This window comes from Mirounga leonina, unplaced genomic scaffold, assembly GCF_011800145.1.
Source record: "Mirounga leonina isolate KUSES-001 unplaced genomic scaffold, KU_Mleo_1.0 Mir_109, whole genome shotgun sequence".
NCBI lineage: Eukaryota > Metazoa > Chordata > Mammalia > Carnivora > Phocidae > Mirounga > Mirounga leonina.
Window position 1 is genome coordinate 2,868,662 of NW_023270244.1, and position 15,852 is coordinate 2,884,513.

Below are 15,852 nucleotides of genomic sequence, written 5' to 3' on the forward strand. Positions count from 1 at the left end.
GAAAATGGAAGGATGGCCTCATTAAATGAAATCAAACTGACCTAATAAACACCTGTTGATATCTATGATTCTTTAAGATGAAAACATCATCTCCAGAATTTTATATCCATCTTCATAACAGGAAATATACTATTCCTTTTTATTTTTATTTATTTATTTATTTAAAAGGATTTATTTATTTGAGAGAGAGAATGGGAGAGAGAGAGAGAGAGCATGAGAGGGGGGAGGGTCAGAGGGAGAAGCAGACTCCCCGCTGAGCAGGGAGCCCGATGTGGGACTCAATCCTGGGACTCCAGGATCCATGACCTGAGCCGAAGGCAGACACTTAACCGTCTGAGCCACTCAGGCGCCCCAAGAACTAGAATACTCCTAATACCTAACAAGCATGGTCAAGATCCAAAATATTTCATCTGTGTATCACTAAGCTCATAATTAGTTAGGAGTGCCCTCACCTCTATCCCTACCAGCTCCAATTATAAAAGGGTTTAAGATATTTTTTCAGATTAGTTTTAGGTAAATACTATAAATGTATACTTGGAAACAATTAAACCTGTATTTCAATTAAGAAAATGTAATAATGAGAACTGGGCTCATAATTAAATATGTAGCCAGACCAAATAAAGAGACATGAATACACAATGAAAGACAGCTATGAAACTGCTTGGTAAAGTAATGATCATTTCTCTTTGTTTTTCCAGATCCCTGGTAGGGAGTATACAATGAATTTTTAAAGTTTACTATGAAAGAATGTCTTTGTGTTGCATTAATTTAAAAATCGGACTCCAAAATCTATGTACAGCTAAATGATCAGACAAGGTTTCTCCACATGTCCACGAAGATAAATGTGACAGTGACAGAACACCAACTTCTTGGGCATGAGATTGGGGTTTAGGCTTGTTTAGAGGAAATAGCCAACAGGACCAGTATTCATTCTCCAGCAGCCAGGGGACATTGATCGGCTCCTCCTAGTTAGGGCCTGCGTTGCTATTAGTGGATTCTAAGTAAAGACAGAAGTTTAGCTGAAGGGGCATTTGTCAGACCTGAGTTTTATTTCTGTTACTGACTGGCTGGGTAAACCTACACAGGTAACTTTATTTCTCTGAGGAGAGTGTGTAAGCCTGTCATTTCTTACACGCATCAGTTCCCTTTCCTGTGGGGTGGGGAAGGCATTGTGATAGCATGTATGGAAGTGGCTATATTTTAAAAGCAAATATGGATGAGAGATGACTCTCTTTAGTCTCATGTTCCAAAAATGAAACTTTTCTACCTCTGTATGTGTGGCTGAGAGTTTTATGATTTTAAAATGATGTCACTGACAATATTTACATTAATTAAAAAGCTTCTTTATAGCAAAATGCCAATATATTAACTTACAATAAGAAATATATCCATCAAGCTAATGAGTTATATTGATGGATTGCTGTATTTTCTCCCCGTGGGTATAGATATATAGATATAAGTACCTGGGAAGAAGAAGTCTAATCAGTGAACTGATTACCAAGTGAATCTGGGTTCATAACCTGGAAAGTGTAAAGGCTGATGTTTCAAAGCCATGACAACCTAATGGATTTTTCTCTCTTCAGGGATACCTTTGCTGCATGGTCTAGAGATCCATGATCTTGGGCCAGGACCTTCTTACCCCATTAGGGCTAGAAAGGCACCTCCCATATTTGCCCCTTTGAATTTCCTTTTTCTGTACCAACTTCTGATGGACAAGAATGCTTACTTATCAGAGTTTTTACTTGTAAGAGTTTCTAAGTTAAGTATGGACTAACCACTGAAATTTTAAGCTGAAATACTTTTTATTAGTTTGCAAGGAAATGCTAGATAATAACTGTGTGAATGCTGTGTTGATTTTATCTGGAAGCAAGATTGAGTTTCAGCAACTTGTCCATATATGCAGTTCTGGAAGATCATGATACTTGGTGAAAAGTTCTCTCTTTAAAAAAGAGTAAGTGCTTTTACTTAGCGTGAACATTGTTTTTCAGTTTTTCCATATGAGAATCCCTCCTTGAAATGTTTCTTTTTGGCAAAAGCTAACAGAATTATATAAAGAGATGACAATCAATGAAAACAGGAACACCATAATAATGGATTCTGGGATTACAAGACTGAGAACTGGGAATCAAGCCCAGTTCAACATTTACACTAATGGGATGCTCACTTGTATTTCATGTTCTATGAGGGGTGGTGGAAAACGAGGGGGTGTGAGGAAGTCTTATCTGGTCTTCTGCCCATTTAGTTCATTGTTGCACCAGAAAGTGATATAAATTCACAGTTCTCCTGTCAGGCTATGTGAGGACACCGAGTTCTCAGGGGAAAAGGATATATCCAATTTAGAAGCTGCAATATGGGTCAAATAAATGTAAATGGGAATAATAAATGCCATTGGAAAAGTCTCAGACTGGGGAAAGCCTTGGGGTATTAGATATTGGAACTGTGGCATGTAAGGAAAGCTATGATAGCATTCATTTGGATGTTTTATTAGTTGGAAGGATTTTTAAAAGGATGAAATTTTTTTTTTAAAGATTTTATTTATTTATATGAGAGAGAGAATGAGATAGAGAGCATGAGAGGGAGGAGGGTCAGAGAGAGAGGCAGACTCCCTGCTGAGCAGGGAGCCCGACGTGGGACTCGATCGCGGGACTCCAGGATCATGACCTGAGCCGAAGGCAGTCGCTTAACCAACTGAGCCACCCAGGCGCCCAAAAGGATGAAATTTTTATACTTCATACATTTAACTTAGACGCTAGTATTTGGAATATTTTTTTTGATTACACTTTTTTTTTTCTATTTTTGTAACAGAGGAGATGGCTAAAATCTCCCAATTTATATATAAGTTTTCATTATATGAAAATAATCCCCTGTGCTCATTTAAGGGCCAAGTGCATCTAACTCTGAGTTAGAAAGTGGCACACTGGAGTGTGAATTCCTTTTCTAACTGGTCTCTAAGTAGGAAGCCTGAGGACAGTATTTCAATGATACTCCTCTGCACTAATCTCCTTTTATTTATTTATTTATTTTTAATTAATTAATTTATTTTTTTAAAAGATTTTATCTATTTATTTGAGAGAGTGAGAGACAGCACGAGCCGGGGAGGGGGTGGCGGAGAGGAAGAGGGAGGGAGACAAGCAGACTCCCTGCCGAGCAGGAAGGCCCACAGGGCTGATCCCAGGACCCTGGGATCTGACCTGAGCTGAAGGCAGACACTTAACTGACTGAGCCACCCAGGCACCCCAATGCTCCTTGTTTTAAAAAATTTATTTTTAAAACGTCTGTGCCCTGATAAGCGGACGCTGTTCAAAAGACCCCATAGCAAATCACACAAATTAAAAAATATCACTTCATAATATATTATCTTACTGGTAGATCTGATGTGATGGAGTTTACATTTCAATATGTATGAAATTTTTAATAATAAAAATATTTTCACAAAATTGGTATCACTTCCTGGGTCTTTAAGTACATTTTAATTTTGAAAGAGACAATTTCTGGATTCTGGAAGCATTTAACTACCCAACATACACAATGCGTTTTAAATCATCTGCCTTTGACAGCTAACATGCCAATATTTAGACTTTATCAGAAACTTCTGCATGTGAAATTAGGGCTGGAATCTTTGCCATGAATTTAAAAATTCTTAGCTTTATTGGCTAAGTTTAAGAGTCTTGAGATCAATAAACAAGGGAAAATTATACATTATAAATTACTCTGAAAAGAAAGTATATTTCTAATTAATTAAAACATTTGACTTATGAATGAATGAACTTTCTGGTGCTTTGTCCTCTACAGGATTAAGGTATGAAATGATATTAGAGGGGTATTACTGACCCGGTGCTTAGGGAGCGTTTTGAGAACCTTGGACTTCCCATCTTGCAACCACTGAGAAGCAGTTTTGCTGACAACTCAGTAGAGTGCAATTTGGAGAGATAATACAAATGATAGAGTTGTAGGGATGGCATCCTTTTTATGAAACCTTAACGTATCACTCCTGTGCGGTCCTACTTCTCCGTGCTGGCAGCCACAGCAACCGTCTTAGTGATGCAAAAACTGATCAAGGAAATGAGAGGAAGAAACCATGGCCCACAACTGCAGGTTACTCCACAGGCAGATGTGTCAATGATCGGATTTGTTTACTCTTCCACTTTTGCCAAATGTAATTATAAACCTTTTGGTTCTTTATTTGACGGTTAAGATTTTAAGCTCTGAAAAATCTCAACACGCCTTTTCCATGTCACTGGATGGGTGCCACATGGTCCTTTTATAGAAGGGCCATTGCTTACCCACATGGATGAGATCGGGGAGGAAGAGGGCTGGTTGATTTAAATACCCTAACTGAGAATTTACTGTGGATTTAAAATCTCTGACTTAATGTTGCATTAACTACTGGTGGCTGCTTTTTACTGCTTTAAAACGTGCATATATAATTGGATACTGTAATGCTTTGCGGGTAAAATAAATACCAACTCACACTAAAATAAATACCCTGCATGATGAAGTTCATGCAGACATAAATTAATCATTTACCAGTTAACCAATATGCACAGGAAAGAAATAGATCACTTATTAAAGGTTGCCTCATCTATAAAATGGGAAAAATAAAATGCTGATATATTTTACAGTGGTGCTGTAAGGGGAAATATATAAAATTATTGCTAAGCAGTTTACAAACCATAAAATGCAGTATGAACATTAAATTAATAATATTTGTACTAATTCAGATTCAACACCCTCTGCATTAAATATATCTTTTTGCCTATTGAAGCATACACGAAACCAAGCTGAGGCTCTTTAATGTTTAATGTGTCTTCGGAAAATCTGCAAAGCATGGCAGAAGTTATTGGTTATGTTGAAAACTTTTTGGTGGCTTGCTCCCACCGTTTCTAAGATAAAGTTCTTGGCCATTCACATCCCGGATCCCATTTTTAAAGTCCTTTCCCAGGGCGCCTGGGTGGCTCAGTTGGTTAAGCGACTGCCTTCGGCTCAGGTCATGATCCCGGAGTCCCTGGATCGAGTCCCGCATCGGGCTCCCTGCTCGGCAGGGAGTCTGCTTCTCCCCCTGACCCTCCGTGCTCTCTCTCATTCTCCCTCTCACAAATAAATAAATAAAATCTTTTAAAAAAATGCCTATTTAAAAAAATAAATAAATAAATAAATAAAAATAAAGTCGTCTCCCAAAATGTCTTTCACTTGCACGGACATAATAGTTACGAAGGGAACATAGGTTTGAATTTTTTAATCAGCCGGACGTTGTTAACGTGCTCTATGCTTTGGTTTATTCTAAATTACGGGTTGAAATAGGGAAGCATTGTTAGACTGGGTGCAGGGCGGGTGCGTTGGGTCTCTGCAGTTTGCATAACCGCAGGGTAATCCCGTGCTGGGACAGCAGCGTGGCCCGAAGCTGCAGGGTCTTGAGGCCATCTTGCTGCTCAAAAACGTTACAGGCTTTAAATCAAACTTCTGTTTCTCAGCTCAAGTCCAGAAATATCATTCAGGGACACGAGGGAGAACTAAGCAACACAGCACATAGTTCCTTTCTGCTTCTATTGTGTTTTTTAAAGGAGTCTTAACTGTTTAGAAGACCAACTTGTGCAAAACCTATAATCTACTCAGCACATTTTTAACACTATCAATATCCCTTTGATTCTCAGTGATAAAACACATCAGATGTTTCTTCACTCACTTCCTTTTATAGGGGCTGTTAATATAGAAATACCTCCTCATCTTCCACTATGAAATGATAAATGGCTGACTGGAGATGTCTGAAATATTGCCCAATCTCCCCAATGTATCATGTGTCACCAGCAATAATGAACAGTGACTAATCTTTGGTTATGAACCATATTTATGGCTTTCTTGTCATCAGGAAGTATGTATTTTCTTGAATCATGTTTAAGGATCTAATATTTATGCTAGGAACATGTGTGCTAGGAAAAGTATACCTAGGTCCAAAGAAAAGTAATTCTTGGGGCGCCTGGGTGGCTCAGTCGTTAAGCGTCTGCCTTCGGCTCAGGTCATGATTCCAGGGTCCTGGAATCGAGCCCCGCATAGGGCTCCCTGCTTGACGGGAAGCCTGCTTCTCCCTCTCCCACTCCTCCTGCTTGTGTTCCCTCTCTCACTGTGTCTCTCTCCGTCAAATAAATAAAATCTTAAAAAAAAAAGAAAAGTAATTCTCCATATTTTCTTTCATTTAGCTATTTATAGAGCTTAGCATTTCCATCTGTATCTCTCTCCCCCTGCCCCTTTATTTTGGATCAGGATTCACCCAGGAGTATTCTGATCAGGAATCTAGTTTATCCCTGTCAGTTCACCATTTTGGTGATAACAATCTCCTCATCTAATAGGAAAGGAATATAGCTAAAATGCAAACTTATTCCAGTTAAAGCTTATCAGTGATCAAAAGGAAACACAGTGAAACTGTTTCTTCCATTTCCAAAATCCAACTGGGAGTTGGGGGATCAAAGTTTTCCTAAAGGAGCTATAGTGGCAGAAGAGCAGAAGATAAAGGCTAACAGAAGGTGAATTAAGGCTTTGACGGAAATGCAATAAGGTCAATAAGTGTGTAATTCTACTTCAGTTCAGTTTAATTAATATATATCAAGTGCCTGGTATCTACCAGGCATTGGAGTAGGTGCTTGGGATACACCAATCAAAACTCATAAAAATTGCTGCCCTCATGAAACTTACATTCTAGTGGAGGGAGACAGAAAATAAATAAATGAGTAAATTATAGAAATTATTAGAAGGTGACAAGTATTATGGAGAAAAATAAATCAGGGAAGGAATGGTTAAGTGTGGGAAGGGGTTGCATTTTTATTTTATTATTTATTTATTTATTTAAAGATTTTATTTATTTATTTGACAGAGAGACACAGCGAGAGAGGGAACAGAAGCAGCAGGAGTCAGAGAGGGAGAAGCAGCCTTCCCGCTGAGCAGGGAGCCCGATGCAGGGCTCAATCCCAGGACCCTGGGATCATGACCTGAGCCAAAGGCAGACGCTTAACGACTGAGCCACCCAGGCGCCCCAGGGGTTGCATTTTTAGAAGGGTGGCCAGTCGAGGTCTTATTGAGAAGTTGACATTTGAGCAAAGACTTGAAGAGAAGCAAATCATGTGGATTCCTGGAGAAGACTGTCTCAGACAGGAAGTAGCAAGTGCAAAGGCCCTGAGGCAGGGGCATGTCTGGTGTATTGGCAGAACTGTAAGGAAACCAGAGTTATTGGAGTGGAGTGAATGTGGGAGTCGGGGCAGAAGATGGTAGTCATGGTGGGCTAAAGCATATACGGCCTTGAGGACCATTGTTAAGCTCTAGCTTTTAATCTGATTGAAATGGATGTACTAGAGAGTTTTGAGTCAAGGAACAAAATCATCTGACTCATACTTTATTGAAAATAGACTGCAGGAGGCAAGGGTGAAAGCAAGGAGATCAATTAATTAAAACGAACAGTTCACCTCTCCTCTCTGCCTATGTTTAATGGATATGAGCCAGAAATTAATGAGAGACCATAGTTTATAATTATATGCAAACATACTGGAGTTGTAACTACACAAAGCTAAAACTGGTTGGAAGAGAGAATTCAATCAAGCAATCAATTTCATTTCTACAAGACCAATTGGTGAGTGTGAAAACATTTTAAACTAAGGTCATAAGCAACTAATGATAAAAAATAGCCATGAGGGTTTGGGAAATTCAAACATCTATTGCTAATTAATAGATTAAAAAATCTCCCTCCTTGGCACGGTCTGGGTTGTGGAATTAAGCAAGTGTGGATTATGACATTGAGATGGTCTCCTCACATGCCTTTCAGCCCCTTGCTTCTCAGGAGTTGGAAGTAAGGGAACCTTGAGTTAAGAACAAAGCAAACTGCCAAGAAAATGAAGGGAGCCAGAGTGTGGATTACATATGAATGTTTTTACTTTCAAATTTAAAACATTTGAATGATGGAAAGATAAAAACAGAGAGTTGGGTCTTCTCTAGGGAACAAAGAAAAGAGAAAAATAAAAATACTAATAAAAGGTGAATTTAGCCTGATAGTCAACTTTCCTGGCAGTCAGAATTACTAGTTTACAAAACAGAGCTCTCCCGATCTCTCCTGGGCCAGTTAGGCATAGAACAAATTGAACCTAAAAAAGTGTCAAAATTCACAGTAGGAGCGCCCACTCAGAGCTCCATTTCTCTCTCTGAAGTAGGTTACTACATTCACCTAGGGAAATTTCTATTGAATTATAATTAAGTGGCTAATTAAAAAGTGGATTATCAACTATATTAAAATTTGCCAGAAAGATGTGCACATCATTCATTCTTTAATTTAGGAAATCCACCTTTTCCTTGAAAAAAAATTCTCACTGGGAAATTCCAGGTATAATATGCACCTTTTCTTTTTTCTTCTTAAATCACTGTTATTGAAGTAAGTCTCAGATTTTTTGTTCATTGAGGTAATGGATGTATTTTGAGCTTCCTCTGTGAATAAAAAGTACCTACATATAGTTGCCATTCTTATGAGGAGAACCAACAGCTGTGATAAGAACCCCAAGGCAATGCAGGGTCTCCAGAAGAAGCAATAAGTACCATTTTTTTCACTTCGAACATATGTCAAATGCTGTATCATTTAATTCTCTCAACAACCCTACGACATAATTTTCTGCCTATTAGGCAGATGAGGAAACTGAGCTCAGAGAAGGCAAATTATTCAAGGTCACACAGCTTGAAGATTATAAAGCTGAAATTCAAACTCAGGTTTGTTTGACCTTGAAAGTCTTGCATTAAGCCAGAGTTTTCCCTCTCTAAACTGTTTTAACATGAAGCTAAAACCATTTTGTTGCATTGGATTCATTTTGAAATTGATAATATTTGTGTATGATTTAGTCAAGATCTTATGTTAACCAGAAGACCATATTTCCTAGCCATTTGTCCAGACATCAGTTTATTTTGTGAAGTAAATGATCATCAGGAGACTTCTGAGCCATTTCTAACAGCAGGAGTTAAAAAGGAATAGACCCCTGGTACTGTAGGTTACTTTTTATTTGTCTCTTCCTATTTTTTTCTAATTTCTAAGAAGGTACAAATTAAATGATAGCCCACGAACTTTGGTACAATCCTGCCCATGAGTTTGGCAGACCAGTCAAGTATTAAGTGGGTCAGGCCATTCCTGGAGGCACCTAACAATTGAGCAGTCCATCTAGATGACCTAGCAGATAGGCATGACCAACTCCACTTGCGGTGGGCTTACTGAATTGCTTGAAGGACTCAGTCCTGATACCATGAGGGTGATTCGGAGTTCCTTGTCAAATAAATAATGACAACAATAACAATGTAATTCTACAAATATTTTCCGAGGGCCTCCTGTGTATCAGACATTATGCTATTACAGACATGACGTCACTGTACTTCAGGGTTTCTCAGTCTTGGTACTATTGACCTTTTGGACCAGAGGACTCTTTGTTATTGGGCGGGGGGGGGGGGGGGGGGGGCTGTCCTGTGCATCTTGAATAGCAGCATCCCTGGCTTCGACTCCCCAGACGCCCGTATCACGCCCACTGCCTCCAGCTGTGACAGCCAAAACTATCTCCAGACATTACTTAATGTCTCCTGGTGGAGAAAAAAATCACCCCTCGTTGCAACGAACCTCTGTTTTACCTCCTCAACAACTCCAGGAGGTTAGTACTATTAGACTAGTAATATAATTGGTGAGGAAACTGCGGCTCTCCGAGTTTTAGGTAAAATGCCTCAGGTCTCACAGGTAGGAAATGACAGAGCTGGAAGGCACAGAGACTGCCTGCCTCTTTTGAAGGCTGTTAGGTGTGGCTGGAACCCACAAGTCATGATGTGCCCTCTGCCACCCCCCTCTCTTCTAGATCTCATTGTGGGGGTGCAGCCCCGGGAAGGAGGAAGACGTGCACATGACCTAGTACACGGAACTTTTATTGTACCATGGCCTTTTATTTGGCAGATTAATTCCATTTTAATTGGAATTCTGGAAATGAATGAAAAAAAATTACAAGTGTTAGACGGTCTGTTCTCAGGGTTTTTGAATCTGTCTGATTTAATTCTAACCTATTAGCATGCTATTATGGAGGAATATTATGTTGAGAATCAATATTACACTAAACACTAATATTTTATTCAGTATTAAAAATTTATACAAGTGGTAATACAAGTGCTTTATTCCTACTTCGTCTAAATGAGAAGAAATGCTTCCTTAGGGCGATTTCAGTTACCAAGAAACTGGCATTACACTTTACATAGATCATTGCTTCAATGAATTAATAAGACTTAACTGAATGAAATTTGTTTATTTTATTATAAAGTGTATGAGTTTTTCAGCGTATCAAAAATGTTTTCCATTTTCTACTTTTATCGCATGTTAAGAGGTCAACAAAAGTACATTATTGTCCAATATTGCCAAAGAGGTCAAAACAACTCCTACTCATTCTGGCTTCAGGATATCCTTCCTCTTTCCCTCCCTCCCTTGCTTCCTCTTCTTTTTTCTCCATTTGGATATTCCATTCTTTTTTTGATTCAAATGTAATCTTAGGCTGGAATTGGAACCTAAATGTATCCAGACTCTGCATTACGTACATTTTTTTGCACAGAGGAACTACTAAGCCTAGATAAACTGTAAGCTAGATAAACCTCTAATAACCACCTAGAGATAGTTCAGTTAGGCAGGATTTCAAAACTGGTTTTCAAGTCGGCTCTCCAGACTGTGCCCCCCTGGGTACCTCTCCCAGCATCTGGCCTTGCCACACGCCTTGGTTTTAGATCCTGGGCCCATGGCATGGATCTCATGGCTCTTCCTGACCCCTCTTCTGTTTACTTCCTCTACTCTCCTAAATTCAGTAGCTTTTTCAAGCTTCCAAGCCAGGGCAGTTTGGATCTAACAAAGGTATTCACAATTTTTATCACTTGAGTATTTAATTCACAACTTCTCAAATATTTGAAAACTATGAGAAAATAACACTTTTAAAAATATCCCTAACTTTGTGAATTGTTATACTTTGTTAACTTTGTGAATTGTTCTTCAGTATTAGAAAAGTTTTGCTTCGTGTTTTAGTGATCTCCCAACTGGGCTGGCAAGATCAATCAGTTAATATGCACATACCTTGAAAGACCAACTCTTTGGGAAAAGGTTGCTTGTAATTCTAAAGGCATATTAGAAGTTAAAAACTGCCATGCAAAATCAAAGCAAAAAAAAAATTGTTGAATAAATTAAGCTAACTGAAAAATTAGAAATGGGAAGTATGTTCAGCATAGTAATCACCATTACAAATAGGAAAATTTAAACTAAAAAAATAATTTAATGGGTTGACTTTTCTAAAATATTGATTAGATTCATTAATAAGCATTTTATGCATATGGCTATTCTGAAAGTTCCTTTAAAAATGAAAGACTAATGCCTTAATGAGAGGTATTATTACATGAACATATTTGAATCTGGCTTATGAAAAATAGGACTAGAGAATTTAAAATGTGTGCATAAAATGCAAATGGATTTAATTAACCGAAAACCCATAAGACAGAACTTCTTCAAATAAGCAATTACTTTGGGGACTAATAGAGTAAATAGGATCCTGATTCATTAGCACAAATATCCATATGAGAGAAGGATCAGCAAATTTTATTCTTTAAGTTATTTATGCACATATGGTAATATCTCATTAATTTATGGCTTCAATAAATTTAAAATCTTTTGATAATTTTTTCATGAGCTGGGCTGACGTTTACCTTTGCTTTTGCAGACACGTTATTTATAGGTAGATAATATATGGTGTTTTAAACATTTATTTTCAATCTTGCATACACTTTTTAGACACAGAATAAACTATTTTCAGTGAACCTCAGGCACTTTACAAGCTCCTACATACATCCAATCTATATGCTAATAACAAAATGTTCATATGATTTATTATTACAGGTCTCCTTAAGGATTTCTACTTTGTAATGTTTTGTTGGAGTTACTATATGTAGTTTAAAGAATAAAGGCCACGTTTGTTTGAACTACTTCAGCCTACCCACAAATTCAGAGATGCCCACCTCCCTAATTTGTTAGAATAAATGAAATGTATTAATGAATATTCACAGCTATACATATAGAATTTTTCTTTTAAACATGTATTAGAACATATAAAGAAAAGTAAAATACAATGAAGGGTGGAAATAAATGATTTTGTGGGTGGACAAAGGAGTGAACGGTCTCAAATCATTTTAAGTCCTGCAGGCACAATATCCTGGTGAAAGAACTTAATAATGTTGCCCTTTCTTTAAGAGCTGATTTTGCTCACGTGGGGTGACTCAGTTCTAGTCACTTGCAAAGTGAGATGTTTTTCCAGTTAAAGACAGTCAGTGCCCAGGCCAAAAGGGGTGGATGCTCCAAACTAGGGCTTCTGGAATGAAGAGAATGCCACTGCCCAGCAATCTGGCATTTCTAAATCTTCCTTTTATGTGGCCATGACTTTTCAGAGTCCACATGTCAATTTGCACCAAAGAATTAAAAGCGTGTATAAAGTGGGGAGAAGAGTTATGTTATTTTAATTATCAAAACTCACATGTAGTTCAAAATGACTCCAATTCTAAGCCAGATAAAACATATTAAACTAGAATTTATGAAAACCACAATTGCACTAAAAAATGGAATATTCTCCTTTTTAATGAAATATTCTGAAGACAGATCTGCATATGATTCATAAATCATGCTACCTTCATACCAGAAGCATTTCCATTTCTTTTGTAAATATTGTGAGGAAATTAGGAGGAGGGAAAAGGCAAATATGTTACTCAAATTAGTAGTTACTTACCATATGAAGAGGGAGAACAAGCTTCAATTCCATTTTCATAACTTAATCAAGAATACTTGATGAGAGAGGCCTCTTTCATGAGCTTCTTGAATGTTATAAAATCTGGGGAGGAGACAGAAGCATGGACTGTTTCATCGTCAAGAAGAAAACTGCTCAAAACAATACTAGTTTCTTATGTCAGTGGTTAGTTCTCATCTGGACAAGAGCTATCCCAGCCAACCATATGCCACCTACCCACCCATCAACCAGCTGCCCACAAAAGTTTGAGCCAGATAGGCTGAAATGACCACTGTCACTAGAGAAAGAAGACCCAGGGTTGAATCCCACTCAGTACTTGTCTGAGTGAACTTTATGTCCTTGACTTCACCGAGCCTCTGCTCCATCATTGCTCCGTTGGGAGTAATAATACTATCTAGTCAATGGCTTGTTCTGACGATCAAAGGAGATGGTGTCTGGAGAGACATTTAGTTAACACCGGAAGTATTTAATTTATTGATGCCCTGACTCTTCATCTTAAGGATCTGGGGTGGCTTCCAAATAGAAAAATAATGAAATATGAATAAAAATAACAGTGTTGAGAGTAAAAAAAGGAAGAAGTTCATATGCTACCTATATTGGTCAACAGTTGAAATAATTGAAGTTACCATTTGGATTTGAATTTCTTGATAATTTAGGTAAAAGGAGAACATAATTTCTTCTATAACTCCTATTGTTAGAAAGGAGAAAATGTGTTACTTCCCCCAAAGAAATTGCCCTGAGACAAAATTCACAGAAAAATTTTTCATGGAAAACACGATATACGGACAGTGAAATAAAATGAACTATTTAACAAAAGTGGGACTGACTACCTTCCATGAAAGCTGAAGGGCAAAATAGTACTTATGCTTGGAGGTAGTTATTATTGCCATAAAATTGTATTATTCCTAGAGACAAGCATGAAGTCTGAATTAGGGAAATACTAAATATAATCCCACTGACTCCCAGTTAACAAATCACCCAGCACTTCCCCCTTGTTGTGCCTTCCTAACACACACACACACACACACACACACACACACACACACGCACGGAGCTTCTTTCCTGAAGTCATGTTCTCAGTAGTGGGAGGGGGGGAGCTTCTGAAGGAAGTCACTGATTGCTGGCCACTGTAGGCCAGTCACTGCTCGATAGGGGATGGAGCTGCAAGGATGAAGTGTGAACCTGGACGTGATACAGGACTGACAGCTGAACCCATTCCATGGGGCCAATCCAAAAGGGAAAGGAAGAGAAAGATACAACCAAATGATTATACAGTTGACCCTTGAACAATGCAGGGGTGAGGGGTGCTGACCCCGCACGGTCAGAAATCTTCATATAACTTTTGACTCCCCCAGAACGTACCTACTAATAGCCTACTGTTGACTGGAAGCCTTACCAATAGCATAAGCAGTTGACTGACACGTATTTTGTATGTTCCATGCATTATATACTGTATTCGTATGACTAAGTAAGCTAGGGAAAATGTTATTAAGAAAATCACAAGGAAGAGAAAACACATTTATAGTACTCTTTCATATTTCATTTTATGGGTGCTCTATAAATTATAGATTAGATGATTTTGAAACATCAAATAGCACTATGAGAGGCTCTGAACATGGGGTTAAGAACACCATTCTAGAAAATATTTTCTGAATAAGTGACAAGAGCAAGACTGTCCAAATTTGGGACACTAAAAGAATGGAAGGAGAGAGGGTGAGGAAAAAAAAGTACAGATGGACATGTTATTTTTCTCTTTTTTATTTTAACACAAATTTGATCATTTTATAAAATTTTTTTTTAAGATTTTATTTATTTATTTATTTGAGACAGAGAGAATGAGAGAGAGAGAGCACATGAGAGGGGGGAGGGTCAGAGGGAGAAGCAGGCTCCCTGCCGAGCAGGGAGCCCGATGCGGGACTCGATCCAGGGACTCCAGGATCATGACCTGAGCCGAAGGCAGTCGCTTAACCAACTGAGCCACCCAGGCGCCCCAAATTTGATCATTTTATAAAGATCAGGTAAGGTTTATATCTGAAGGAAGATGTTGCATTTGTTTCAGTGAATCAGATCACAAAATATTTAGTCACTCTGCATTTGAGATTATCACATGAAATATATTTTATGGCAGATCTCCCAATAGGGCTGGAAAATATCTTCCTGGTACCTGTCTCAGTGCCTGGCACATAGAAGAGATTTTAATATTTGTTGACTGAATAAGCGCTTGCTCATCCAGTTACCTCTCTCCAGCTGCTTTCCAATCTCTTGTTTCCCTTTTATAGCCAAACTACTGCAAATAATTACCAATAGTCATCTTTCTTTTCTCAACTCCCATTGGCAGCTCACACCTCTGCAGTCTGACCTTTGCCTCATCACAGTGCTCACTGGCTGACCTATTAACTTCCATCCCCACCCCACCCCCGCAACGCATGCGCAGACAGTTGTGGTGTAGCCGGTGCTGGAAGGGAAGTTGAGGCTGCAGCTGACCCCAGAGAAGTTGCTGAGAACGTGCTGTGCGATGTGTCAGCCCACAGCCTCCTTCTTCTAAACAGGGATGCCAGCAAGTGGGTGAGGCGAGTCAATACTGCTTCATGAACATTTGGTTTATTTACCTTGGGCACACAGGCACCACTGGGTGGAGGAACAGGCAGCGTTGTGCTCATAAAATTCCTTGCTGTCAGGTTCACGTTTTCTCTCCAGTTCAGACCCCAGGACCTCAGACTCTTCTATGCTCAAATTCCACCCCAGTTCCACTCTATCGTGGTCACCAACATGTCAGAATGGCTTTCTTCTCTATCATGCTAGCTCCCGAGGTATCTCGTTAGGAGAGATGTAAAATATGAAATGTGAAATCTTCTAAATAGGCATGACTGCAAATAGACCCAGTTAGAACTCTATTTCCCATACATTCCACTTAGCGATTTCTCTTCATTTTAATTCAAAACAATTCTCTCCTGATCGGTGCTCCTCCACTCTTGCTAAATAAACAGTTCTTCTCAATCTTCCACATTCAAGCCAACTGACCACTCCCACCCTCCTGAAA

At 38.7% G+C, this 15,852-nt stretch overlaps 1 protein-coding gene across 1 annotated transcript in view; it reads right to left on the reverse strand.

The window, feature by feature from the left end:
* LOC118020006 (rho-related BTB domain-containing protein 1) overlaps nt 1-12,886 on the reverse strand; it is a 104,799-nt gene extending 91,913 nt beyond the window's left edge. Inside the window, exon 1 of the mRNA XM_035019837.1 lies at nt 12,795-12,886. The gene's annotated coding sequence lies outside the window, so the exon portion shown is untranslated. The remainder of the gene's footprint in view (nt 1-12,794) is intronic.
* Between the last annotated feature and the right edge of the window lie 2,966 nt (nt 12,887-15,852).